General features: G+C 33.6%; 1 protein-coding gene and 1 long non-coding RNA gene across 2 annotated transcripts in view; one reads left to right on the top strand and one right to left on the bottom strand.

Moving 5' to 3' along the window:
* LOC130457442 (uncharacterized) overlaps window positions 1-5,814 on the top strand; it is a 29,588-nt gene extending 23,774 nt beyond the window's left edge. The window contains exon 3 of the long non-coding RNA XR_008916670.1: window positions 5,318-5,814. This is a non-coding gene — a long non-coding RNA (uncharacterized LOC130457442). The remainder of the gene's footprint in view (window positions 1-5,317) is intronic.
* Window positions 1-26,705, bottom strand: part of LAMA2 (laminin subunit alpha 2) — a 923,420-nt gene that overhangs the window by 539,840 nt on the left and 356,875 nt on the right. The gene's annotated exons all lie outside the window — the stretch shown is intronic.

Genomic DNA, 26,705 nt, shown 5'->3' with positions numbered 1-26,705 from the left:
GGACTCCAGGACAGTGTGAAACTAGCTTTCTTCCAGTCCATTTATTGAACAAAAAGTTTTTGTATTGTGGTTAGTAAAGAATAGATATGCTTTTCTGTATCTACTTGGGAGGTTTTACTCAATACAATGTTTGATTTTTATACAAGTACCATGCACACCTGAAATATATTTAATGCACACACTCACATAAAATCTTCTATTACCATTTTGTAATCACAAGACAGCTAGCATACCTGACTTATCTAACATTTTCTTCAAGTCCTTATTTTTTGTTTGTTTAACTTTTTGTTTAGATTTGTCTAAGTCTGAAAGAGGAAATTAAGAACCCCACATATTATAGTTTTACTGTATCTTTCTTCTATAAGTTAACTTTTCCTTTAATTATTTAGAGAGTAGATCATTTGGTATACATGTGTTAGGTACTGATATTAACTTGACAAAGGTAACAAATTTAAGCATTATGTTGTTTCTCTATTTATTTCTCTTAATCAAGTCTATTTTTTTAAAACTGTGGCCTTGTTTGAGATAGTTCATCAGAAACAATAGATTATACTCTAGTCTTTCACTTTAATGTCATATGAAAGTTTTAATTTCAAGTACATTTCTTATAAATATTATTGGGTTTTGCTTTCTAATTCATTGTGTATCTGTCCTTTTTTTAAAATGAATTAATCTGTTTAAAATTCCCTGTTTTAAGTGCTAATTATATCTTTTCCTAATTTTATTCTCAGTTTCCTCTCTTTTACTACCTATTTTTTCAAGGGATCTCCTTTTATAGCTTCCAGGTCTGTGGCCTTGGTTCTCCTGTTTTGGTACTTCAATTCTTTATTCATGACTCCTTGCACTTGAGTATGATGTTGTTGGGAATGGTCATTTATTGGGTTATTTCAAAAGGTGTTTAATAGATTCCTTCTATTTTTATTTTGCCATCTAATTCTATTTGGTTAATTAATTTATCTATTTTTATGGTCAAAGCTTTTATGTCTTTCTATAATTCTTGAATTTTATCTCCTTGATGTGTTTTCCAGGTTAGTTGTTCTTGGTACCTTACATTACTTCTATTTTTTTTCATCATTTTAATTTTGTTTGAGTAAAGTTTTGTACCTCCTTATATGAAGTTGTTGCTTTTCCTTCTAATTATTTCATTAGTATATCCATTTCCTTTTCCATTCTTTATAACAGATATCTCATTCAAATTATAGTATCTTGAGTTTTTATTTCTTCCAAGAATCCTAGTTGAATTCATAGCAAATCTTTGTGTTTGTTTGTCTTGCAGGTAGATGACATGGAGCTATTATTTTCTGGGTTGTATTTTAGATTCCTGTTTCTAAATATATTTCTTTATTGTTGGTGTTTCATTTATGCATTTTCTCAGCCTTACCACCTGAATTGGGTCTACAACAACCTTTGAATCTATTTCTTTTTTATTTCTTTTCAAAATTTATTTACATCTCCAATATTTATTTTCCCCATTTACATGTGAAGATAATTTTTGATATGTCTTCTAAAATTTTGAGTTCTACATTCTCCCTTGAATCTTTAGCAAGTGGACTCTGTTATCTAGTCATGGAATAAGTATCTTGAAAGCATGTATATAACTATATATATATATATATATATGTGTGTGTGTGTGTGTATTTATAAATTGTGTGTATTAAGTTTCAACTTATTCAATTCAAATCAATATTCTATATTTTTAAAATCTTCTAGGACACTAAATGGAGTATGTTGGGGGTGGGGAATGGAAAGTTGGAGAGAGACAAACCAACTTTATTATATGAATGAGAAGTGGACAAAGAACTCTTATCCTTGTATGTATAGGAATTATTTTAAAAACAAATCTGTTATTCCATTGGTATAAGCCATTTCTGGGAAAGGAACTATATGTACTATATAAATTAGCACTTGATATTCTTCTTAGAGTTTTTGAAAGCTACCTAGACCACTGAGAAGTTAAATGAGTCATCTTGGTTCACACAGACAATATATCAGATACAGTATGTCAATCAACCTCAAGGATTCTTGATTCTAAGGCTAGCTCTCTAGTCATTAAGCCCCACTACCTTTCCAATACACAATACATGAAAGTAATTTTTTTTGGAATATGAGTAAAAAGCCCATATATGTTAAATATTTATTCTTCCCATAATACATAGTTTATCAGACAGAATATACTTGCATTTCCTCTAAGAACATAGTGAATACAGAACCATTAAGAAAAAGAAGACTAATGATAGCACAGTAGATATGTCTAACTTTAATCAGAGATACCAACGCCAGAGGGGGGTAGAACAGCAAAAACAGAACACCCACTGAGACTAGTGAATTTATATTACAGTCATATTTAGCTCCAACTGCTGCAAGATGCTTTCACAACATTGTGCGTAAGTAAAGGGAATTGTTTCTTTATCTCATAAGGGTTATAACTCCCACCATGCTCAAGATGATGCATTTTAAAGTAAAACCACACTTAGTTTTTATGTAATGCTTTAATCACTGTGTAATGTCTACATCACAGAAATATTTCTAAAAACAAAGTTGTGTGTGTATGTGTTTATGAGTATATCTGTTTAAAAATTTGAATTATGATACTGAATTTTATTTTTGGAAGAGATTATTTGATTAAAAATGTTACCAAAATAAAAACATAGTTGGTAAGCCTTCAAAAATGATGATATTAATAAACATATACTTTTATCCACCCATTTTTCAAAGAATTTCATAAACAGAACTGCAATTAACCTTACCACTCCTTCTTGGACATGAGATAAATGGTAAAAATGTCTATAATGGGACATAAAGCCAAGTGAAATTCTCATAGCTTTTGGCTTCATAAAATTTGCCACATATATAATGTTCTGTCACCTGAATTTGGACTTCAGTTTTCTAAAAACTTGAGTTGAACTTCAAGTGACCCCACATTCAATTATGGTTTCCAGCAAACACCAACACACAATTCAGTGGTTTCAAATAGTTTTTCCCTTACATTCATAAAACTTCATTTCAGGTAGAAGCAATGTTGAACAAAGATATTGATTCTTTGAACTTAACCTACCCAAGCCCAGAATGGAAACTACAAGCTCTAAATATTAGTAATAACTTACATTTATAGAGTCTATTAAGATTAAAAAATTCTTAATATCTATTAAATAATAGGATCCTCACTGAAGTAAAATATGTGAGGCAGTTACTACAGTTTTCTTTATTGTCTCAACTTTACAAATGTGGAAACTAAGGGATATGTAAATTGCCCAAATTCACATAACTGGTAGGTGTTAGAGACAACCACTCTCCTAAATATTTGACTCAATTTCCCTTTTAATATCATTTTAATCATACCTTCTTACCTTCCAAATTGATCTATTAAAAAAAGTAATCCCATCTTAGCTTTAGGAGAAATCTCTCCCACTTCTAACCCTCATATAGAGGGAGAAATAAACATTATACTTCTTATTCTCCTGGTTGAAAAATTTAAAGACTGAGAGGTTAAATGATTGATTTTGGAGCTACCTGTCATCATTGGTAGAAATACAATTAGACTTCAGTTCATGATTTTAACCAATAGATTCTACTGCCAAAAAGAATCTGGTAGACGCAACTTATGAGATACTTATTTCTGACATATAATTTCCTTATATAACAGGTTTCCTTATATAACATTTCCTCACCAATAACAGGTGCTGAATAGATACTCCTTATCCTGGGCAAAAAAAAAAAGAAAATAACTAATTCTTAACAGAAGATCCTCCAAACTCCCATATGCAAAATGTGACAATGTTGTACTATTAAACCAAACAAGAGAAAGATAACTGACAGTATGAAGTTAAATTTTTAACTATAAAGGAAAGTCTATTCGGAAAGGAACATGGAGCTAGATCAAGTCCAGCAGACTGGAGAAATGGATGCTGAAGGTAGAATTGGAGATTATGGTAAGTATGAAGAATATAAGAGTAGTGAGGCAAAAGAAGAGATAGGACATAATATCATACACAGAGTTCAAAAGTTAATGATCAGGAAAGTAGCACAATTATGAGATAACAATGCATGGACATTTCTATGAGTGGCTGAGGAAGAGTGAAGATGTAGTTTATAGAAACAGAGGAGATTAATAAGCATGGATGACAGTTTTTTTCAAAGGGAAATTGACATGTATACCAAAAACCAAAAGAATGAGTGGAAGAATTAGAGTGAAAGAAGGAAAACTCTAAGCTAAACACTAACTCTAAATAGGGAAAATGACTCTGGAGGTTGCTAGGTTACAATTGACTGGACTGAATCATATATGTGAACAAACCTCAATGAACATGCTTAAGAGCAACAACAAAATTCTATTTTTCCTTTAATATGTTGATGTTATTATACATGATGATTTATCAAAAAGGTAACATGTAAGTTTACTTAATCTAAGCACTTTCACAGAATGTACCTATAGATATTCATTGACAAATACAGTACAATTGACAAAGGATAATTATATTAAAATTAACCTCAAGTTTGGTAGAGTTTAAACTGACACATTTGGTTTGTCTTTTGGGGGTAATTGTAAATGCTAACAGTAATCTCATTAATCAATATAATAGTAATAAGCAAAATCATAATTTTGTATTCTGCTATTAGTTTTGGAAACACTGATCCAGATGTATAATCTCTGATGTTTCAATAAATAAAATATATTTAGTACTGAAAGGTCACTTCAGCACATTAGAGGTCACTGAATCCCAATTCTTCATTTTATAAATGAGGAAAAAGCCTCTCAAAAGGATCAAATGATTTGTAAAAAGTCAAAGAATCACAGATCTAGAGGTGGAAAGTACTTTCGAAATTGCATGGTCAAAGGGGAGCTGGGTAGCTCAGTGGATTGAGAACCAGGCCTAGAGACAGGAGGTCCTCAGTTCAAATCTGCCTTCAGCCCCCATTGCGTAGCAATTACCACTCTTCTGCCTCAGAACCAATAAATAGACTGTCAGATGGAAAAGAGGTACTAGATCTCAAAAAATCAGGGTTGGAGAACCAGTTAAATATTATTTTTCTACCTATTCCTTCCAAACAATAAGGTAAAGCTAATGCATTGCTGGTACTAAAGAAGACAAGAAGTGTTGCTACAAAAACTTTTAGTAGAAGAAAAAGTACTGTGTACTACAAATAGAGCTCATAATCATTGATTTGAGTAAATGAGTAGCTTGAAAAATTCCTTAGCCCATAGGAAACCATTTTGATTTGGTTGGGTAAAGATAGAGCCCAAAAAGTATTTGGTGACCGTAGATTTTCATTCTTCACACAATCCTAAATTTCTTTTCTATTTTTGTTTATATTCCAGAGAACAGCAGAAGTCTTGGACAAAGCACTATAGACAAGCTATGTAATTCAATTTCCAGAAGTTTTCTCAAATGTCCAAAAGTTAGCCCTTGCAATGGATAATGGTAAAGAGTGATAGAAATTACTAGAAGATATCATTTCAGGAAAAGAAACAAAGGCATGAAGGAATCTGAAGAGATGAGGGGAAATATAGCAAACAGGAGTAAAGTCATTATTGGCAGAGAAGAGTTTTGCTTAAAAAGCTTGAGAATTCATTTGTGAAATTCAGATGTTTAATGATGTATAAGTACCTGTGGTAGAGAAGAAATTGAGAAATATCACCCCAACCCAAGGAAATTGTGTAATATTATGATGCTGCTTAATTTTTAAATGTGGAAAATGAAAATAGCAAACTTCAAACTTTAATTTTCTGTATATGATGACTTCACTAATATTATCAAATAAACTTTTATTATTCATAATGAATCTTTTTCATCTTTTAAAAATATATAATTAAAGGTCTTACACTGGAGCATCCAATAATCTGTTCTGAAATGGTGGTTTGTTTTTTTTTTCATTTTCCTTCTGATTGTTTGTAGCCTGGTAGGATTTAGAAGTGGAAGGGATATTAAGGGTCTTCTCAATCTGTGTGTCCCTGGGTGGGGATGAATCTTAGAGGTCATTTACACAAAACTTTTCTTTTTTACAAATGAGAAAACTAAACAAATGTTTGATCTTGAGGAAGTGAAAGTTTCTTGTAGTCAATGGAAATGGATCTACTTTCAGAATTCTGCATTAATAAAGAAATATTTTTTAAAATTTCTCAATGGGTCATAAGAACTTTTTTTTAAGATAATGAAGATGGCCCACAAATTCCAATCAAAATGCAAGCATTCGTTTTCTGAAATGTAGGATGAGTAGATTTAAGAAAATTAGTGAGTTATCCCATGAAAACTGAACTGAATTACTTGTATTTTTTTTTTAGTCTGAGAAAATTGGCCACAAATGTATATGGTAAATTTTTGAGCAAACATCAAAATTCACATGTAAAACTAGTGCTTATTTTTTTCCCTTGAGAGTAGTCATTTTGAGAATTTTAATTGGAATCATTGCTTAAAATATTTTAAAAATTTCTCCTTTGGACTACTTTTCCAACTCAGTAAAGCATTATCTTATTGATGACAAAAGAAGCTGTAATATATCTATTTATTTAAAATGTCTCAATAAATAACAAAATTCTTCAGAGAAATCTTGATTGTAGCTTTGTATTGCTTCTTCTGACCTTTGTGAGAGTGCTTACCTAGTGTGGGTTGTCTGTAAAATAATCTATTAAGCAAAAAACATCTGGCATTTGAATGATGTGGCCAAATCCTATTCGATTCAGTGAATATTAGGTGCCAACAATGTAGTATATATTATGCCAGGTAATCTGAGTACATAGTTGCAGAGACAGAGGCAGAGACAGGCAGACAGACAGAAAGAAAAAATATAAGTATGGCCTAGGTCTGGCTGTAAAATAATCAGAACAATTTTCTTGTGTGAACCATAAATGGTCTTAGAAAACAATATCAAAGCATAAGTTCCAGACAGATTTCAAGAAATATGTTGCATAAGTATCATGGTAAGGTTTAATATGATTTGGATGTTTAAATTAGTCATATTATTATTCTTTTTATTTTATTTAGTCAACTTAGAACATTATTCTTGGTTACAAGAATCATATTCTATTCCTCCCTCCCCTTCCCGTAGCCCATGCACAATTCCACTGGGTATTACATGTGTCCTTGATCAGAACCTATTTCCATGTTGTTGATGTTTGCATTAGGATGTTCATCTGGAGTCTATATCCCCAATCACATGCCCTTCAACCCATGTAGTCAAGCAGTTGTTTTTATTCTGTGTTTCTATTCCCACAGTTTTTCCTCTGAATGTGGAAAGTGTTCTTTCTCATAGATCCCTCCAGGTTATTCAGAATTACTGCATTTCAACTAATGGAGAAGACCATTACATTCGAATGTACCACAGTGTGTCAGTTTCTGTGTACAATGTTCTCCTGGTTCTGCTTCTTTCGCTCTACATGAATTCTTGGAAGTCATTCCAGTTCCCATGGAATTCCGCCAGTTCATTATTCCTTTGCACACAATAGTATTCTATCACCAACATATACCACAATTTGTTGAGCCATTCCCCAATTGAAGGGTATCCCCTCATTTTCCAGTTTTTGCCATTACAAAGAGTGCAGCTATGAATACTTAAAAAAAAATTATTCACTTATTGAGTCAATTTAGAACATTATTCCTTGGTTGCCAGAATCATATTATTTCCCTCCATCCCCTCCCTTATCCTTCCTGTAGCTGATGCTCAATTTCACTGGGTAGTACTTGTGTCCTTGATCAAAAACTATTCCCATGTTGTTGGTGTTTGCATTGGGATGTTCATTTAGAATCTACCTCCCCAACCATATCCCCTCTACCCATGTAGTCAAGTAGTTATTTTTCTTCTGTGTTTCTATCCCCACAGTTTTTCCTCTGGATAGTGTTCTTTCTCACAGATACCTCCAAGTTGTTCAGGATCACTGCATTTCCACTAAAGAAGAAGTCCATTACATTTGGTTGTACTACAGTGTATATCGGTCTCTGGGTCCAATGTTGTCCTGGTTCTGCTCCTTTTGCTATGCATCACTTCCTGGAGGTTGTTCCAATTCCTATGGAACTCCTCCACTTTATTATTTCTTTGAGCACAGTAGTATTCCATCACCAATATATACCACAATTTGTTCAGCCATTCCCCAATTGAATGGTATTCCATCATTTTCCGATTTTTTGCCAACACAAAAAGCGCAGCTATGAATATCCTTGTACGAGTCTTTTTCCTTATTATCTCTTTGGGGTACAAACGGAGAAGTGCTATGGCTGGATCAAAGGGAAGATAGTCTTTTAACACCATTTGGGCATACTTCCAAATTTCCCTCCAGAATGGTTGGATAAATTCCCAACTCAACTAGCAATGAATTAATGTCCTGACTTTGCTATATCCACTCCAGCATTCATTACTTTCTGTTGCTGTCATGTTAGCCAATCTGCTAGGTGTGAGGTAATACCTCAGAGTTGTTTTGATTTGCATCTCTCTGATTATGAGAGATTGTGAATATTTTTTCATGTGCTTATTAATAGTTTTAATTTCTTTAACTGAAAATTGCCTATTCATGTCCCTTGCCCATGTATCAATTGGATAATGGCTTGATATTTTGTATAATTGATTTAGCTCTTTGTAAATTTGAGTAATTAGATCTTTGTCAGAGGTTTTTGTTATGAAGATATTCTCCCAATTTGTTATTTCCCTTCTAATTTTGGTTGCATTGCTTTTGTTTGCACAACCCCTTTTTAATTTTATTTATTCAAAATTATTTATTTTATATTTTCTGATTTTTTCCAGCACTTGCTTGATTTTAAAGTCTTTCCTTTCCCCATGATCTGACAGTATACTATTCTGTGTCCTCCTGATTTACTTATACTTTCCTTCTTTATGTTCAAGTCATTCAGCCATTCTGAGTTTATCTTGGTGTAGGTTGTGAGATACTGATCCAAACCTAATCTCTCCCATACTGTCTTCCAATTTTCCAGTTTTTTTTTTTTTATCAAATTGTGGATTTTGGTCCCAAAAGCTGGAATCTTTGGTCTTATCATAGACTATCTTGTTGAGCTCATTTACCCAAGTCTATTCCACTGATCCTCCTATCCATCTCTTAGCCAGTAGAATATTGCTTTGATGACCACTGTTTTATAGTATTATTTGAGATCTGGGACTGCAACGCCTCCTTCCTTCACAATTTTTTTCATGATTTCCCTGGATGTCCTTGATCTTTTGTTCTTCCAAATGAACATTGTTATTTTTTTCTAATTCAGTAAAAAAGTTTTTTGGTAGTTCAGTGGTTATGGCACTACACTAAATAAGTAAATAAGTTTGGGTAAGATGGTCATTTTTATTATGTTAGCTCATTATACCCATAAAGAGTTAATATTTTTCCAATTGTTTATATCAAGTTTAAATTGTGTGGGAAGTGTTTTATAGTTGTGTTTATATAGTTCCTGTGTTTTTCTCAGCAGATTGATTCCCAAGTATTTTACATTGTCTAGGGTGATATTAAATGGAGTTTATCTTTTTAATTCTTACTGCTGAGTTGTGTTGGAGATATATAAAAATGCTGATAATTTATGTGGGTTTATTTTGTATCCTGCAACTTTGCTGAAGTTGTTGATTATTTCTACAAGCTTTTTAGTTGATCCTCTAAGATTCTTTAGGTAGACCATATCATCTGCAAAGAGTGATAGCTTGGTCTCCTCATTGCCAATTTTAATACCTTCAATTTCTTTTTCTTCTCTAATTGCTACTGCTAGTGTTTATACTACAATGTTAAATAATTGAGGTGATAATGGGCATCCTTGTTTCACTCCTGATCTTATTGGGAATGCATCTAGTGTATGCCCATGGCAGATGATGTTTGCTGATGGTTTTAGATGAATATTTATTATTTTTAGGAAAGACCTTTCTATTCCTATAGTTTCTGGTGTTTTCAATAGGAATGAATGTTGTATTTTGTCAAAGCTTTTTCTGCATCTATTGAGATAATCATGTGATTTTTGTTTGTTTATTTGTTGATCTTTTCAATTATGTGAATGGTTTTCCTAATATTGAACCATCCTTGCATTCCTGGTATAAATCCTACTTGTTGATAGTGAATAATTGTTGTGATGACTTGCTAGAGTCTTTTTGCTAGTATGCTATTTAAGATTTTTGCATCTATGTTCATTAAGGAGATTGGTCTATAGTTTTCTTTCTCCATTTTTGACCTGCCTGGTTTTGGAATCAGTACCATATTTGTGTCATTAAAAGAATTTGGTAGAACTCCTACTTTGCTTATTATGTCAAATAGTTTGTATAGTATTGAGATTAGCTGTTCTTTGAGTGTTTGAGAAAATTCACCTGTGAATGCATCAGGCCCTGGGGATTTTTTCTTAGCTCCCTAAGAAACTTTGATGGCTTGTTCAAATTCTTTTTCTGATATCAGATTATTTAAGAATTCTATTTCTTCTGTTAATCTAGGCAATTTATATTTTTGTAAATATTCATCCATATCACCTAGATTAACATATTTATTGCCATAGAATTGGTCAATATAATTTTTAATAATTGCCTTAATTTCCTTTTCATTGTAGATGAGGTCTCCCTTCTTCATCTATTAATTTGGTTTTCTTCTTTCCTTTTTTTAAATTAGACTGACCAATACTTGGTTTATTTTTTTATTTGTTTTTTTTTAAATACCAGCTTCTAGTCTTATTTATTAATTCAATATTTTTTAAATTTTCTATTTTATTAATTTCTCACTTAATTTTTAGGATCTCTTATTTAGTTTTCATCTGGGGATTTCTGATTTGTTTGCTTTCAAGTTTTTTGATTTGCATGTCCAATTCATTTAACTCTTCCCGCCCCGATTCATTAAATATGAACTCAAGGAAATAAATTTCCCCCTGATTACTGCTTTGGCTGCATCCTATAGATTTTGAAAGGATGTCTTATCATTGTAATTTTACTCAATGAATTTATTGTTGCTATGATTTGTTCTCTAACTAACAACTTTTGGAGAATCATATTATTTAATTTCCAATTAATTTTTGATTTGCCTCTCCATGTGCCCTTACTGATTATTGTTTTTATTGCATTAGGATCTGAAAAGGTTGCATTATTATTTCTGCTTTTCTACATTTGTTTGTCACATTTTTATGCACTAGTTCATGGTCAATCTTTGGGAATATACCATGTGCTGCTGAAAATCAGGTGTATTCCTTTTTGTCCTATTTATTTTCTACATATATCTATGACCTCTAATTTTTCTAAGATTTCCTTCACAGCTTTTACCTCTTTCTTATTTATTTTTTGGTTTGATTTATCTAAATTTGATAGTGATAAATTCAGATCACCCACTAGTATAATTTTACTCTCTATTTCCTCTTTCAACTTCACTAGTTTCTCTTTTAGAATTTTGGATGCTATGCCATTTGGTGCATACATGTTGATTATTGCTATTTTCTCATTGTTTATACTGAATTTTATCAGGTTGTAGTTACCTTCTATATCCCTTTTAATCAGATTAATTTTTAATTTGGCTTTGTCAGATATCGTGATTGCAACTCCTGCATTCTTTCTTTCAATTGAGGCCCAATGGGTTTTTCTCCAACCTTTACTTCTAACCTTGAGAGTGTCTACCTGCCTCAAGTGTGTTGCTTGCAGACAACATATGGTAGGATTTTGATTTCTAATCCACACTCCTTTTTCTTTTCATTTTATAGGTTAGTTCATCCTATTCACGTTCAAAGTTATGATTACCATTAGAGTATTCCCCAGTAGTTTGCTATTCTCTCATAGTTCTGTACTTTCTTCTTTTGTTTTATCCTTTTAAACCAGTGGTTTGATTTTAATCAGTCCCCCTAATCCCTGCCCATAATAAGCTTCCCTTTCTGCCCCCTCCCTTTTTGTTCCCTTCTTAGTTTTTTAGGGTCTGTTAAGTTCTCTCCCCCCTCTTTTTCCTTCCCTTTTTGTATTCCCTGCTCCACTACCCCACATTACATTTTCCCTTCTCACTTTGCCTGTAGGGTAAGATAGAATTCAATACCCCAATGGATCTAGATGCCCTTCCCTCACAGAACTGATTTCACTGAGTGTAAAGTTTATGTGTTACCTTTTAGAACTCTCTTCCTCTCCTTATGGGTATTCTTCCCCTCCTCTTCACATGTGTATTTTTGTGTGATAAAGATTATCCTATTTATTTTATGTCTTCAAGTATCTCTTGGTGCCATCTTCTATTCCCTCCTCCCTTTTTCTTTTTTTTTTGCATATCATATTAAAGAACTTATTATTCCAATCTCTTCCTGTGAATGATTCCTCCAATTACTAAAATAGTGAATATAATTTTTGAGAGTTACAAATAGCATTTCCCCCATATACTAATATAAATACTTAGTTCTTCTTGAAGCCCTTAAAGAAGAAAGTTTTAATAAAAAACATTTTCCTCTTTTTCCATCTCTTTCTTATTTACCTTTTCATTCTTCTCTTGATCTCTGTGTTTGAATACCAAACTTTCCACTTAGTTCTGGCTTTTTCTTTACAAATACTTGGAAATCTTCCATTTTGTTGAATACACATACTTTCCCCTGGAAGAATATAGCCAGTTTTGATGGGTAGGTGATCCTTGGTTGAAGACCCAATTCTCTTGCCTTTCTGAATATCATATTCGAACCCTTGTGGTCCTTTAGTGTGGAAGCTGCCAGATCTTGTGTAATCCTGATTGGCGCTCTTTGATATCTGAATTGTCTCTTTTTGGCTTCTTGTAAAATTTTCTCCTTAGTTTGGAAGCTCTTAAATTTGGCAATTACATGCCTAGGAGTTGTCTTTTTAGGATTTAGTGTGGAGAGTGTTCTATGAACTCTTTCAATGTTTATTTTTCCCCCTTGTTCAAGAACATGAGGGCAGTTTTCTTGGATGATTTCTTGCAGTATGATGTCAAGATTTCTGTTTATTTCTAGGTTTTCAGGTAGACCAATAATTCTCAAATTGTTTCTCCTTGATCTGTTTTCCTGATCTGTCATCTTTTCAGTGAGATATTTTATGTTTTCTTCTATTTTGTCAGTCTTTTGATTTTGCTTAATTAATTCTTGCTGTTTTGCAAGATCATTGTCTTCCAATTGCCTAATTATGGTCTTTAATGGCTGATTTTCCTTTTCAGTTTGGTCTATTCTGTTTTTTTGTGGCTTCCAGTTGTTTCTCTAATTGGGAGTTCTTTTACTTTAAACTGTTATTTTCTTTTTGAACTATTTCCCACTGTTCTTGCAAGAAGGTTTCCATCTTTTTGATTAGCTCCAATTTAAATTCTTCAAGAGCTCGTTTCCATTTTGGGGGAGGTTTTGATGCATTTATTTGTATTTCCTCTTCTATTTCCTCTGTAACCTGGGGTTTACACCATAAAAAATATCCAGTGTCAACCCCTTTTTCTTGTTTTTTTTGGAGTTGGGAAGTTGTTATTCCTGGGCACTATTTGCCATTACTGAGGTGATTTTTCCTTCTCTTTCCAGTTAGTAATCTGATTGAGATGGGCAGGCTCTCTGTGTATGTAAAGTAATGAGCATGGATTTTGGCTTGGGCCAGCTCTTGAGTCTCTACAGCTTCCACTGTTTACTCCCCTCTCTGTGCTATCTCCATGCCAGCACCCACAGTCTGCCCTCCTCAGCCTACTGGGGCCTCAGGTCTAGCTGCTCTCAGGGGTTAGGTCTTTGGTGGTCTCAGTCAGTTGCCAAGGAACCAGATGTGCCCCCTCACCCATTCCAGAGGTGCCCCTCGCTCACTCACTGATTCTAGTGTGAGCTGGCTCTGATTCTGGCTCCTTAGGTGGAATGGGGGAGGGTAGATAAGCTTGCATTTTGGTGGAAGCTTTTTCACCTCTTATGGTGTGTAAATGACCAAATCCCATGTACCTACAATGCTACACCCTACTGTAGAGTCCCTTCATTCATATGAATTTGGGTTTTTTTTTGGATTTTTGAGGTAGTCTGTATAGGTAGGTGGTGAGGAAAGGAAGAGTCCTGCATCTGGACTGCCCCCATGTTTACCCAGAAGTCAGTCATATTGTATTGTAATCCTGTCTCATACTCTAGGAACAATACCTTAGCTTTAGCTTTGTGAGGTGATAATACCTTGCTGGAATTGGAATGAGGACTGTTTAGATTCTAATCTTGCCTCAGATATATACCTACTTGTATGACCTATCTTGAAACTCTCAATGAAAAAAATATTCTCTGTTCCATACATTTCAATCTAAGTGAAGTCTTTTCTCCCTGTTCTTCACAGATGGTACTCTATCTGCAGAATTTGTTTCACTGTGATCATCTCTGATATGAGAAACACATCATCCACTTACTCTGACTCTGTTTATCTCCTCCTTTAAGATACAGCTCAGGAAGCAACTTCTGTTTGGAAACTTTCCTAATCCTCCAAAATGCTAGTGGTCTCCCTTCAGAAAATGCCTCATAATAATTACTACAAATGTATATATTTTCATTTGTTTGTTATAAACCTATGTGATATATATTCATATATATTGTAATAGGTAACATATATATATTAAATATATATATATATATATATATCTTTATATATAAATTTCTTTTCAGTAGGTATTGTTTCAATCTTTTTACTTATAAACCCAAAATCTAATAGTGGCTGGCATGTAAGAATTGCTCAATAAATGTTTGCTGACTGATGGATCAATGGCCACAAGCAAGTGATTTAATATCGCTCAGGCTGAGTTTTTAAAAATAATTTTTATTTGATCATTTCCAAGCATTATTCATTAGAGACAAAGATCATTTTCTCCCCCCCCCCATAGCCGACGTGTGATTCCACTGGGTTTCACATGTGTTCTTGATTTGAACCCATTTCCATGTTGTTGGTATTTGCACTAGAGTGTTCATTTAGAGTCTCTCCTCAGTCATTTCCTCTCAGCCCCTGTACTCAAGCAGTTGCTTTTCATCGGTGTTTTTACTCCCACAGTTTATCCTCTGCTTGTGGATAGTGTTTTTTAGATCCCTGCAGATTGTTCAGGGACATTGCATTAACCCTAATGGAGAAGTCCATTACCTTCTATTGTACCACAGTGTATTAGTCTCTGTGTACAATGTTTTCCTGGTTCTGCTCCTTTCACTCTGTATCACTTCCTGGAGGTTGTTCCAGCCTCCATGGAATTCCTCCACTTTATTATTCCTTTTAGCACAATAATATATTCCATCACCAACATATACCACAATTTGTTCAGCCATTCCCCAATTGAAGGGCATCCCCTCGTTTTCCAGTTTTTGGCCACCACAAAGAGCGCAGCTATGAATATTTTTGTACAAGTCTTTTTGTCTATTATCTCTTTGGGGTACAGACCCAGCAGTGCTATGGCTGGATCAAAGGGTAGACATTCTTTTATTGCCCTTTGTGCATAGTTCCAAATTGCCCTCCAGAATGGTTGGATCAGTTCACAACTCCACCAGCAATGAATTAATGTCCCTACTTTGCCACATCCCCTCCAGCATTCATTACTTTCCATAGCTGTCATGTTAGCCAATCTGCTAGGTGTGAGGGGATACCTCAGAGTTGTTTTGATTTGCATCTCTCTGATTATAAGAGATGTAGAGCACTTTTCCATGTGCTTATTAATAGTTTTGATTTCTTTGGCTGAGAACTGCCTGTTCATGTCCCTTGCCCATTTATCAATTGGAAAATGGCTTGATTTTTTGTACAATTGATTTAGCTCTTTGTAAATTTGAGTAATTAAACCTTTGTCAGAGGTTTTTATGAAGATTGCTTCCCAATTTGTTGCTTTCCTTCTGATTTTAGTTATATTGATTTTGTTTATATAAAAGTTTTTTAATTTGATGTAGTCAAAATTATTTATTTTACATTTTGCGATTCTTTCTATGTCTTGCTTGGTTTTAAAGTCTTTTCCTTCCCAAAGGTCTGACATGTATACTATTCTGTGTTTGCCTAATTTACTTATAGTTTCCTTCTTTATGTTCAAGTCATTCACCTATTTTGAATTTATCTTAGTGTAGGGTGTGAGGTATTGATCCAAACCTAATCTCTCCCACACTGTCTTCCAATTTTCCCAGCAGTTTTTATTGAATAGTGGATTTTCGACCCAAAATTTGGGATCTTTGGGTTTATCATATATTGTCTTGCTGAGGTCTATTCCACTTATTCTCCTTTCTGTCTTTTAGCCAGTACCAAATTGTTTTGATGACTGCTACTTTGTAATATAGTTTGAGATCTGGGACTGCAAGGCCCCCTTCCTTTGTATTTTCAGGCTGAGTTTTTAATGATAATAGCCACGCAAAAACAAGAGCTTTGCAAAACCTTTAAGCATTATTATTATTATTGCTTCTTCTGGGCATAGTCAGTGAAGAAGTTAGAAAAAAACTGATTTCATCTTTATCCAATTGTCCTAAAAATGCCCATTCTACCAACCATGCTCCTTAATCTGCAGATATCTCTTCAATGGAATCCATGTGTTCAGAATAATATTAGATATTGCATTTCTACTTATAGCACTTATAGCTCTTACCCTGTAAGAGTTTACATTGAGTTGTAGAAAGATGATTTTTTGTAAAATTAACAATTAGAAAGCAATACTGGGATACACAAATAAGAAATAATTATTATTATATTAATTAGTATTTCTAGAACATAGAAGTTTTCCATCACTTGGGAACAAGATGAAAAAACTGTGGTATATAATTGTAATGGGATATTATTGTGCCATAAGAAATGATGACTAGGATGAGTTCAGAAAAAAACTAGAAAAAAAACATATAAACTGAGGCAAAGATAAGTAAGTAGAACAAGGAGAGTATCATATATAGTCAGAGAAATATAATAAGATGAGCAACTGTGGTAGACTAAACAATTATCAGTAAAGCAAGTTTTTCTAAAATAATCACAAGGGACTCATGATGAAAATGGTATCTATATCCAAAGAAGGGGCTGAATGAATATCAAAGCATGCCATCTTTTATTGCATGTCCTTCATGAGATTTTTATTGTATGTATGATATGGGTCTTCTATTTGTAATAATTAAAATAGTTGGTTGTTATAAACTGTAGTGATTAAAATAGTGGAAGAATTAAATTGTAGTAGATATAAGAGTGGATGAGTAAATTGTGACCACAGAAAATATGTTTTCACTACAGTGTCTTGTTTTTAAATAAAAAATATAAGGTGGTCGCCAGGGAAATATTCCCAATTATTAAAATATACCCAAGATAGCTGGGTTTTATAGAGATTTTAATTAATAAAAAGAGGAATGAAAGAGAGAGAGAGAGAGAGAGAGAGAGAGAGAGAGAGAGAGAGAGAGAGAGAGAGAGAGAGAGAGAGAGAGAGAGAGAGGAAATAATGAGAAAAGGATAGCTGGCCCAGGACAGCCCTGGCCAACCCAGGCCTAAGCCCTAAGAGAAAGATCAGTCAGTCCTTAATCACTCACCACAAGATCTGTCCAAGCAAGGATTCTAGTGACACCAGGCCAGCTTCATCTCAGCTGACTCCCAGCTCAATGCCTGAATCTGAATGAATCAGAATGTCCTTTCAGCTCTATCTGAGCTCCTATTTAAAGGGAATGTTCTCCTATGTCACCTCCCCTAAATTCTTACATCTACCAATCACAGTAGATGTTTTTCAAAGGACAGACCATTTTTAGTTCACACCTGAGTGGACTAATCTTTTGAGTAATTCACACCTGAGTAGACTAGAATCTCTGAGTAAGTTTTCACCTCTTTGCTCCTTGTAAGTTCATAAGTTGCCTGACCTATATAGGTACTTAGCACCCTTTTGTATTAGTCCTAAAATAGGCATGGCTTAAAGAACTTTTTGTCTTACTATAAGTATGGGTTTAAGTACTTTTCATTGTTCAGCAAAGAGTTTACAACTTTATCTTCCCCTAGGGCAGACTTAAGTATGGGTGGACTAGAGGTCTCACATTCCTGATGTAAGTACCTTCATTGCCTAAATAGGGAATGGTCCCAATGGGGAATGGTCTTAACCCAACCTTATGAAGTAGGGTCTGAGAATTTTTAAGGTTCACATATTTGGACATAAGAAATATGAAAATATGTATTGCAGACTATTTACTATCTCAGGGTGGGTGAAGGGAAAGAAGGGTGAAATCCAAATCCTAAATTGTTACAAAACAATTGTCAAGAATTGTTTCTACATGTAACTGAAAAAAAAGATTATAAAAATAATTACTTGAAATCCAATTTCCATTACTCTGACTCACATTTGGCAATATCTTTTCTACTTAAGGCAAAAGAGACAAAAATATCTTGCATTTAAGGCATTTTAAACATTAATATTTTTAATTGCTTAGAAAAATAAGTGTTTTATGACCATAAGGAAGGAGTGGATGCAGATGAGTTTTACCAAAAATCTGAATAGAGATTCCAGATCATAGCTCTGTCAACTAAAGGTAAGTGGAAAATGGGCAGATCTTTATATTAAATATAATTTTAATGACCTGAGTAATCAAAGTTTCTCTTAAGTCACATCTGCAGGGAAAAACAGTAAGTGGGAAAAGAAATTTCAGAAATGAGAAATTTATCAACCATCATGCAAACAAAATCCCACAATTCCAGATGTTGACCTAAAATGCTACAGATGGAAGGAAATAATCAATCATCAAACTGGAGGCAAAAAGAATGCAGAACTAAAAATGAACTTTAAGAAAATCAAATCTGGAAGCTACTTAAAATATTATTTTTATTTATCTATGAACTTAACATGATGATGATGATGATGATGATGATGATGATGATGATGATGATAGTGTCTGACAACTGCATAGAACTTAAAGGGTTTGGAAAAATTTTACTTGCATTCTCTCATTTGGTGTCCACAAAATTCCTGTAAGTTAAAAGCTTTAAATTTTATGATGTCATGAATAGGCAATTTTCAGTTAAAGAAATCAAAACTATTAATAAGGACTTGAAAAAGTGTTCTAAATATCGTATAATCAGAGAAATGCAAATTAAAACAACTCTAAGGTATCACCTCACACATAGCAGATTGGCTAACATGACAGCAAAGGAAAGTTATAAATGTTGGAGGGGATGTGGCAAAATTGGGATATTAATGCATTGTTGGTGGAATTGTGAATTTATCCAATAATTCTGGAAGGCAATTTGGAACTATGCCCAAATGGTGCTAAAAGACTATCTGCCCTTTGATCCAGCCATAGCACTGCTCCTTTTGTACCCCAAAGAGATAATAAGGAAAAAAGACTTGTGCAAGAATATTCATAGCTGCACTCTTTGTGGTGGCAAAAAATTGGAAAATGAGGGGATGCTCTTCAATTGGAGAATGGCTGAACAAATTGTGGTATATGTTGGTGATGGAATACTATTGTGCTCAAAGAAATAATAAAGTGGAGGAATTCCATGGGAAATGGAACAACCTCAAGGAAGAAACACAGAGCGAGAGGAGCAGAACCAGGACAACATTGTTCACAAAGACCGATACACTGTGGTATGATCGAATGTAATGGAATTCTTCATTAGTGGCAATGCAGTGATCCTGAACAACCTGGAGGGATCTATGAGAAAGAACACTATCCACATTCAGAGGAAAACCTGTGGGAATAGAAACACTGAAGAAAAACAACTGCTTGATTACATGGGTAAAGGGGTATGGTTGGGGATGTAGACTCTAAGTGAACATACTAATGTAAACACCAACAACATGGAAATAGGTTTTGATCAAGGACACAAGTACTACCCAGTGAAATTGAGCATCAGCTACGGGAAGGATGAGGGAGGGGAGGGAGGGTAATAATATGATTCTTGTAAGCAAGGGATAATGTTCTAAACTGACTAAATGAATTTATTAAAAAAAAGAAAATAAAAAAAATATTATCCCAGTTTATAAAATCAGGAAATTGAGGCTAAGGAAGAATAGCTTACTTTTCAAGAGTCATTCCACTAATAAATATTTGAGGTAAGATTTGAATTTGTCTATATTCATCACTCTATCCATTATACCACATTGACTCTAGTATTCCTTCTATCACTGTATATCATAAGCTGTGATTGGCTTTTTAACATATAGAACTTTTAGGTTTGTCTTTCCTTAACTAAACCAAAAAAAGTAGATACTCATTATTTTTGCAATGTCTATCACTGTATTCTATACAAAGTAGGACTGTAATACATATTTATTGAATGACAAATTCAATTACACAGATTTTTATATTAAATTAAATGACTACAACTACTAAGGAACTATTGTGAATAAAAACATGACACCATTCCTTTTCTAAAGTATCTTTTACATTTGGTTGAATGACCCACATAAAAGATAGTATCATCAATGAGCTCTAATGAGGTTATCATTATTATTCTCTAACCTTCTGCTCATGTTTATTTCTATTGTTGCAGCTGTGTGAGCCGGACTAAGTTTCTGAGTGAATTGTTTTCCACAATAACACTCAATCCACTTCCCTGATCAGAGAACCAAATGATTATTCTATTTAGCATATATTTCCTTGATTGATTCTTCGAGCTTAGACTAATTATTTTACATTTCTCAACCTTGAACTATATCACTATATCACCTGCTCTGCCAATCACCTAAATAACTGCAATTGTGGGGAATTTGAATGTCCCACTTCTCATTACTGGTTCTATCCCAATTTGGGTGTCAATTTCCCTGTATATCTCGTTTTCTGAATTATTCCTTAAAGCTAATTTCTAGCATCAGTGAAAGACCTGTCCATCAAAGTGAACAATCTGAAAGCAGTTCCATCATGATTTTCTCCCTTTATACTCCCATGCTTTTGAAACAATTCACCTTTGGGCTATAATCTCTATATGTATCCATATCAGAAAGGTAAATTTTCTCTGAAGTACACAGACAAAAAGAGGGAGGGGCCTACATTCAGTCAATCAATCAGCAAGCATCTGTGGAGTGATTAGAATTTAGACTTGAAATTGAAAAAGTGGGAAAATATTCCTTCATTTAAAAACATTTTAAAGTATCTACTATGAGCAATGCTTTCAGCTATTTTAGATGGCATACACACAATTATAAGTTTCTGTCTTGTTAGTCCACAATCTCATAGCTGGGGAGAAAAATATAAATATGAAATAATATAAAATCATTAGAATACAAAATTAAAACTCAATATTATTATTCATAATTTGTTAAATATTTATTAAGCACCTGCTATATATCTAGCACTATTATAAGCATTGGGGATACTAAAAGAAACCAAGGGCAGGTCCTGCCCTTAAGGATCTTAGGTCTGTCTAATGGAGAAGAAAACATGGAAAGAAATATATGCAAACCAAGCTATGTATACAAAAAGTAGGAAATAATTAGAAGAGGGAAAGCACTCTAATTTAGGCAGTTTGGGGAAGGTTTTATGGAGAAGGTAGGATTTTAGCTGGGTCTTAAAGGAAGTTGGGGAGGGCGGTAGTTAGGGAGGAAGGGTGGTATTCTGTGGGGGAGAATCCTAGGCATCATGGACAAAAGAAAAAAATGTCAGGTACTAAAAATTGTAGTGCTTTGTTTATGGAAAAGGAAGAGAGATACATTTCTATACAATATTGGAGAAACAGAAGAGAATTTTCAATTTGGTGATTGTATGGTGGTCAGGAAATAACCTTCCATTGAGGGAAATGAAGGATGAAAAGGTTTGGAAGTTTTAAAGGTAGCTACATAACTCCGTAGTTAAAGCATTAGACCCACAGTCAGGAAGATATGAATTCAAATTCAGCTGCTGAGATATTTACTAGCTGTGTGACCCAGAACAAGTCATTTACCCTTATTTGTCTCAGTTTATAATTCACAAGGTGACCTGGAGAAAGAAATGGCAAACCACTCCAGTGTCTTGGCCAAGGAAACCCCAAATATGGTCACAAAAAGTTGAACAGAAAAATCTCAACAATAACAAGGCTAAGGAGACTTATTTTGGTAGGCAATTGAGAGTCACTATTTGAAAGATTACAAGATGTATCATGGATAAGAAGAAGCACTATGGGAAGTTATTTGTCATGGAGCAAAAATTCCACTGGATTTGGAGTCAAGATACACAAGTTTGAATCTTGTAATTTGCTAGTCATGTGACTATGGACAAGTCACTTTACCACTCTCAATTTTCTAATCTGTGTATTGGGGATAAAAACTACTTTCACTACCTCCTATATGAGAAAAGTTTTATAAGCTTTAAAGTTGTGTTTAAATATGAATTTTTTCTGAATCATTAATTTTATCATACAAGGGACATACCTTTGCAATGATTTATAGTATAGACTGGAGGAACCGAATACAACAGATAAAAAGAACACTTAAGAATTTGTTGTAATACCTCATTTGGGTAGGAATGTGGCCAGGTACTCATTTGATGGTAGTGGAACTAGAAAGGTGAGAATAAAATTGAGATATTGTACAGATACAGCAAGATAGAATTTGGTAATTTATTAAATGCAGAAGACAAAGGATGAGAAGTAATCTTTAATTTTCTGCAAGGGTAGAGGGCTGAGTGCTCTGGTAGAAATTAGAATAATATTTGGAAAAATGCTGTTATATTTTGAACAATCTGAGTTTGAGATATAATAGAGATATTCATTTAAAATATCCAACAGGCAGCTGAAAATAGGGCCCAGGAGCTTTGAAAAAAGGTTAGGGCTGGAGGGAATAGATAAAACTATAGAAATAAATAAAACCCTAAGAAGGGAATATAGAAAGAGAATAGAAGGAGATGAAAGCTAGAACCTTGAGAAATAAAACTGCTAAGGCATCAGGAAAAGGAAGGGACATCAATTCAGAAAACAGAGAAGGTCAATTATTAGAGCAGCAGCTAAATTAGGAAATCTTGCATATCTGTAGAGGAGATAGGAAAGAAAATCAAGGAAGATGGAATATTCAGCAATTTCCAGTTCTATGGTTGACACAAGGATAGAGTGATCGAGAAAATTTAAGAGGGTCCAATTATGTTATTCCATAAAAAATACTTATCAATCAGAGAATAGTTGCTGCAGAATGGTGAATGCAGTAGCTAGATAATAAAGTTTGGTGAGTGACTTGGTAATAAAGAAGGGACGGGAAGGTCAGTTAGTCAACAAACATTTACTAAGTTTTCTCTGGAGAATTAGCCTTCCTGGTCATCCTTTCCAATACTAGTTGTACTTTTACTTTATTCTTCCTGACTCACTTATGAAGGCAGGGGTGTTGGAATACTTATTCCACATTGCTGTTTCCAATTTTCCCCCTTTCTCCATAATTCAGTAACCTCTCTTCCTTTGGGGTTCATGTTTTTCTTACCCACCACTGAATCAAAATCCTTATAGCTGTTGTCTATAAATTCCAGGACATTCTCATTCCTCCCTCATTGAATTGGATACCTGGCTTACATTTTTAATCTCCTGGCTCTATTTCATTTTGCAACAGTTTGTGTATTTTCTACGTCTCTCAACTTTTATCATAATTATTTTTTCTTAAAGTACAATAATATTTTATTATATTCAGGCACTATAATTTGTTTAGCTGTTCTTTAAGTGACAAGTATCTACTTTGTTTCTAGTTCTTTGCTACCATAACAAGTGCTACTTCTGAAAAAAAAATCTCAACCACTGCCCTCACACTGGGGGACTTAAACATACATGTTGATTTTCCCACAAAAAAAATCTAACCACTTATTTCCTCAAACTACTCATTAACCATAAACTACTTTTCTATCCCATCCCAGTCACACAAATAGATGGAGATATCCTTCATTTTGCCATCACTGAAAAATGTACCACTTCCATATTCAAGAATTCTGAAATCCCCTTCTCCATCAATCAATTGGCCTTTTACTTCTCCCTCTGCCTTCTCTTACAAAATTCTACTCTTCATCTACATTTTGACCTCCAATCCCTTGATTCCTCAATTCTCTCCCAGATCATCTACTACTCTTTTCTTCTCCCCATATTGATTCCTTGGTGAACCAATTTAATTCCATGTTGTCCTCTTATTTTGAATCTCTATCCCTCTCATCATATCACCAATTACAACCAGCATTAGATCACTCCCACCATTAGTCTTACATTCTTCTCCTCTACTCCAGTCTTGAATGATGAGATGAACTTACTCTTTACTAAAGCTAAACCTTATATTTCTTTAAGAACTCTCATTCTATCCCATCTTCTCCCCCCAAAATGTCCCCTGTGTAATGCCCCCTTCTTTCACTTATTTTCAATTTCTTCCACTCCATTCATTTTCTACTGCCTAAAAACATGTTTGTGTCACCCCTATTCTGAAATTTAAAAAACCCTCATGATGCTTCCACCCCTGCTGATTATTTTTCTGTGGTTCTTTTGTCTTTTGTAGCTAACTCTTTTTAGCTGCCACCATGTTCTTCTCATTTCACTCTTTTCTTATCCCCTTACAACCTGGCTTCTAGCCTTATCATTCCACTGACATTTCTTTCTTGAGGGATACTAATGATCTCTCCTACCAAATCCAATTACCTTTCCTTAGTCCTCATTCTCTGACTTTTCTACTTTTTTGGCACTTTTGATCACCCTTTCCTCCTTAATGCTCTTTTCTCTCTAGGTTTACAGGATACTTATTTCTTCTAGTTTTCCTGCTATCTTTTTGACCATTCCTTCTCTCTTTTGCTTGGTCCTCCTCCAAATCATGTCCTCTAATCACAAGGTTCTATCTCTGATCCTCTGCTATTTTCTCACTTTGCTACTTAATTGGGTGATTTCATCATCTCCCATAGTTTTAATTAGTATCTCTATCCTTTTGATTCTAAAATCTAATTTTTCTGCTCCAATCTCCCTGTTGACCTCCAATCTCACATCCCAATTGTCTTTCTGACATCTCTGACTGGATACTGAGAATACATTTTAAAATCAATATGTCCAAAATAAAACTCATTATTTTTCCCCTATATACTCCCCATCTAAGAATCTTTCCTAATATTGTAGAGGCTAAATTTTTCTTCTTAGTCCCAACCTAGACCCTGTTTTCTTAGCTCATAACTAGGGGTCATCTTTAATTTCATACTATCTCTCACCCCACCATATCAAAACTACTACCAACACTTGCTTATTTCACTTTTTCAACATGTTTCAAATATTCGCTCTTTTTGTCCATCAATTGATGAATGGATGAACTAATTGTGGCATGATTGAAATGGAATATTATTGTGCCATAAGAAATGACAAATGAGATGACTAAAAGAAACAATAAAAAAAACCTGGGAAGGCTAAAATAAATGATGCAAATTGAAGTGAGAAGAATCAGAACATTGAACACTAACAGCAATAATTTACAATTAACTGTGAATGAGTTAATATTGTTAGCAATACAATAATCCAATATAATAAATACAAGGGGTTCATGACCAAAAAGGCTATTCATTGCTGCAGAAGAAACTGATGGAGTCTATTGCTAGCATTTCCAATACAATATTAACTAATATTGGTGATAATTAGCTTCCTTGTTTTATTTCTTATCTTATATGGGAGTCTTCTAACTTATTCCAATTTCCTGGCTAATATTTTATTTAGGAGTTTTGAGTATATATTCATTAATATAATTGGATTATAAATTTTTTCTCTGATTTTGCTCTTCCTGGTTTAGATATCATCGCCATAATTCTTTCATAAAAGGAATTTGGTAGGACTCCATCTTTGCCAATTTTTCTAAATACTTTATTTAATATAAGATCTACATAATTTAAATGATTATGAAAATTCACTTATAATCCATCTGGTCCTGATATTTTTCCTTAGGAAGACCTTTTACAGTCTTTTAAGTTTCTATTTCTAAAAGAGACTTCTTTAAATATTATATTTCCTCCTCTAGACTATTTTTTTGTAAGTATTCATCCATTTCACTTAAATTTTTTATGTTCTTGGCATAAAATTTGGCAAAATAACTCCTGATGATTATTTTGATTTCATCTTAATTAGTTGTCAATTCACCCTTTTCATTTTTGATGGTAGTGATTTTGTTTTCTTCAGTCTTTTTAAAAATCATATTAATCAATGGTATGTATTTTTCTTGGTTCATTGATAAAACCAGCTCTTAGTTTATTAATTCAAATGTTTTCTTACATTCAGTTTTTTTATCTCACCTTTAATTTCTAGCATTATCAATTAATGTTTAATTGAATATTTTTAATTTGTTTCTTTTCTTATTTTTAAATTGTATTCCCAATTCATTGATCTGTTCTTTCTCTATTTTACTGATATAGACATTTAGAGAAATAAATTTTCTTCCAAGTACTGCTTTTGCCATATTCCATTAATTTTGGAATATTGTCTCATTATGTTCTTTAATGTTTTTTTTTGTTTCTCTGACTTATTCTTTAACTCATTCATTCTTTTTATTTAAAAAACCCTTACCTTCCATCTTAGAATCAATACTATATATTGGTTTCAAGGCAGAAGAGCCGTAAGGCTAAGCAATGAGCATTAGGTGACTTATCCAGGGTCACATAGCTAGGAAGTGTCTAAGACCAGATTTTAACCTAGAGCCTCCTGTTTCTAGGCCTGGCTCTCAATCTAGTGAGCCAGCCTGTTGCCCCCACTCATTCTTTAGGATTATGTTATTTAATCTTCAATTAATTTTTATTCTGTGATTTGATGGTACCTTATACAATATAATTTTGTTCAATTATGGTCTAAAAAGGGTGCATTTAATAGTTCTGCTTTTCTACATTCAATTATAAAATCTTAATGTCTTAATATTTGATCATTTTTTAAATTCCAAGGGCTACAATGAAAAAAGCATATTTCTTTCTATTCCTACACAATTTTCTCCAGACATCTATCAT

Source organism: Monodelphis domestica, chromosome 2 (assembly GCF_027887165.1).
Source record: "Monodelphis domestica isolate mMonDom1 chromosome 2, mMonDom1.pri, whole genome shotgun sequence".
In the NCBI taxonomy this organism is placed as follows: domain Eukaryota; kingdom Metazoa; phylum Chordata; class Mammalia; order Didelphimorphia; family Didelphidae; genus Monodelphis; species Monodelphis domestica.
The sequence above is the reverse complement of the archived record's forward strand: the minus strand, read 5'-3'. Positions and strand labels throughout refer to the sequence as shown.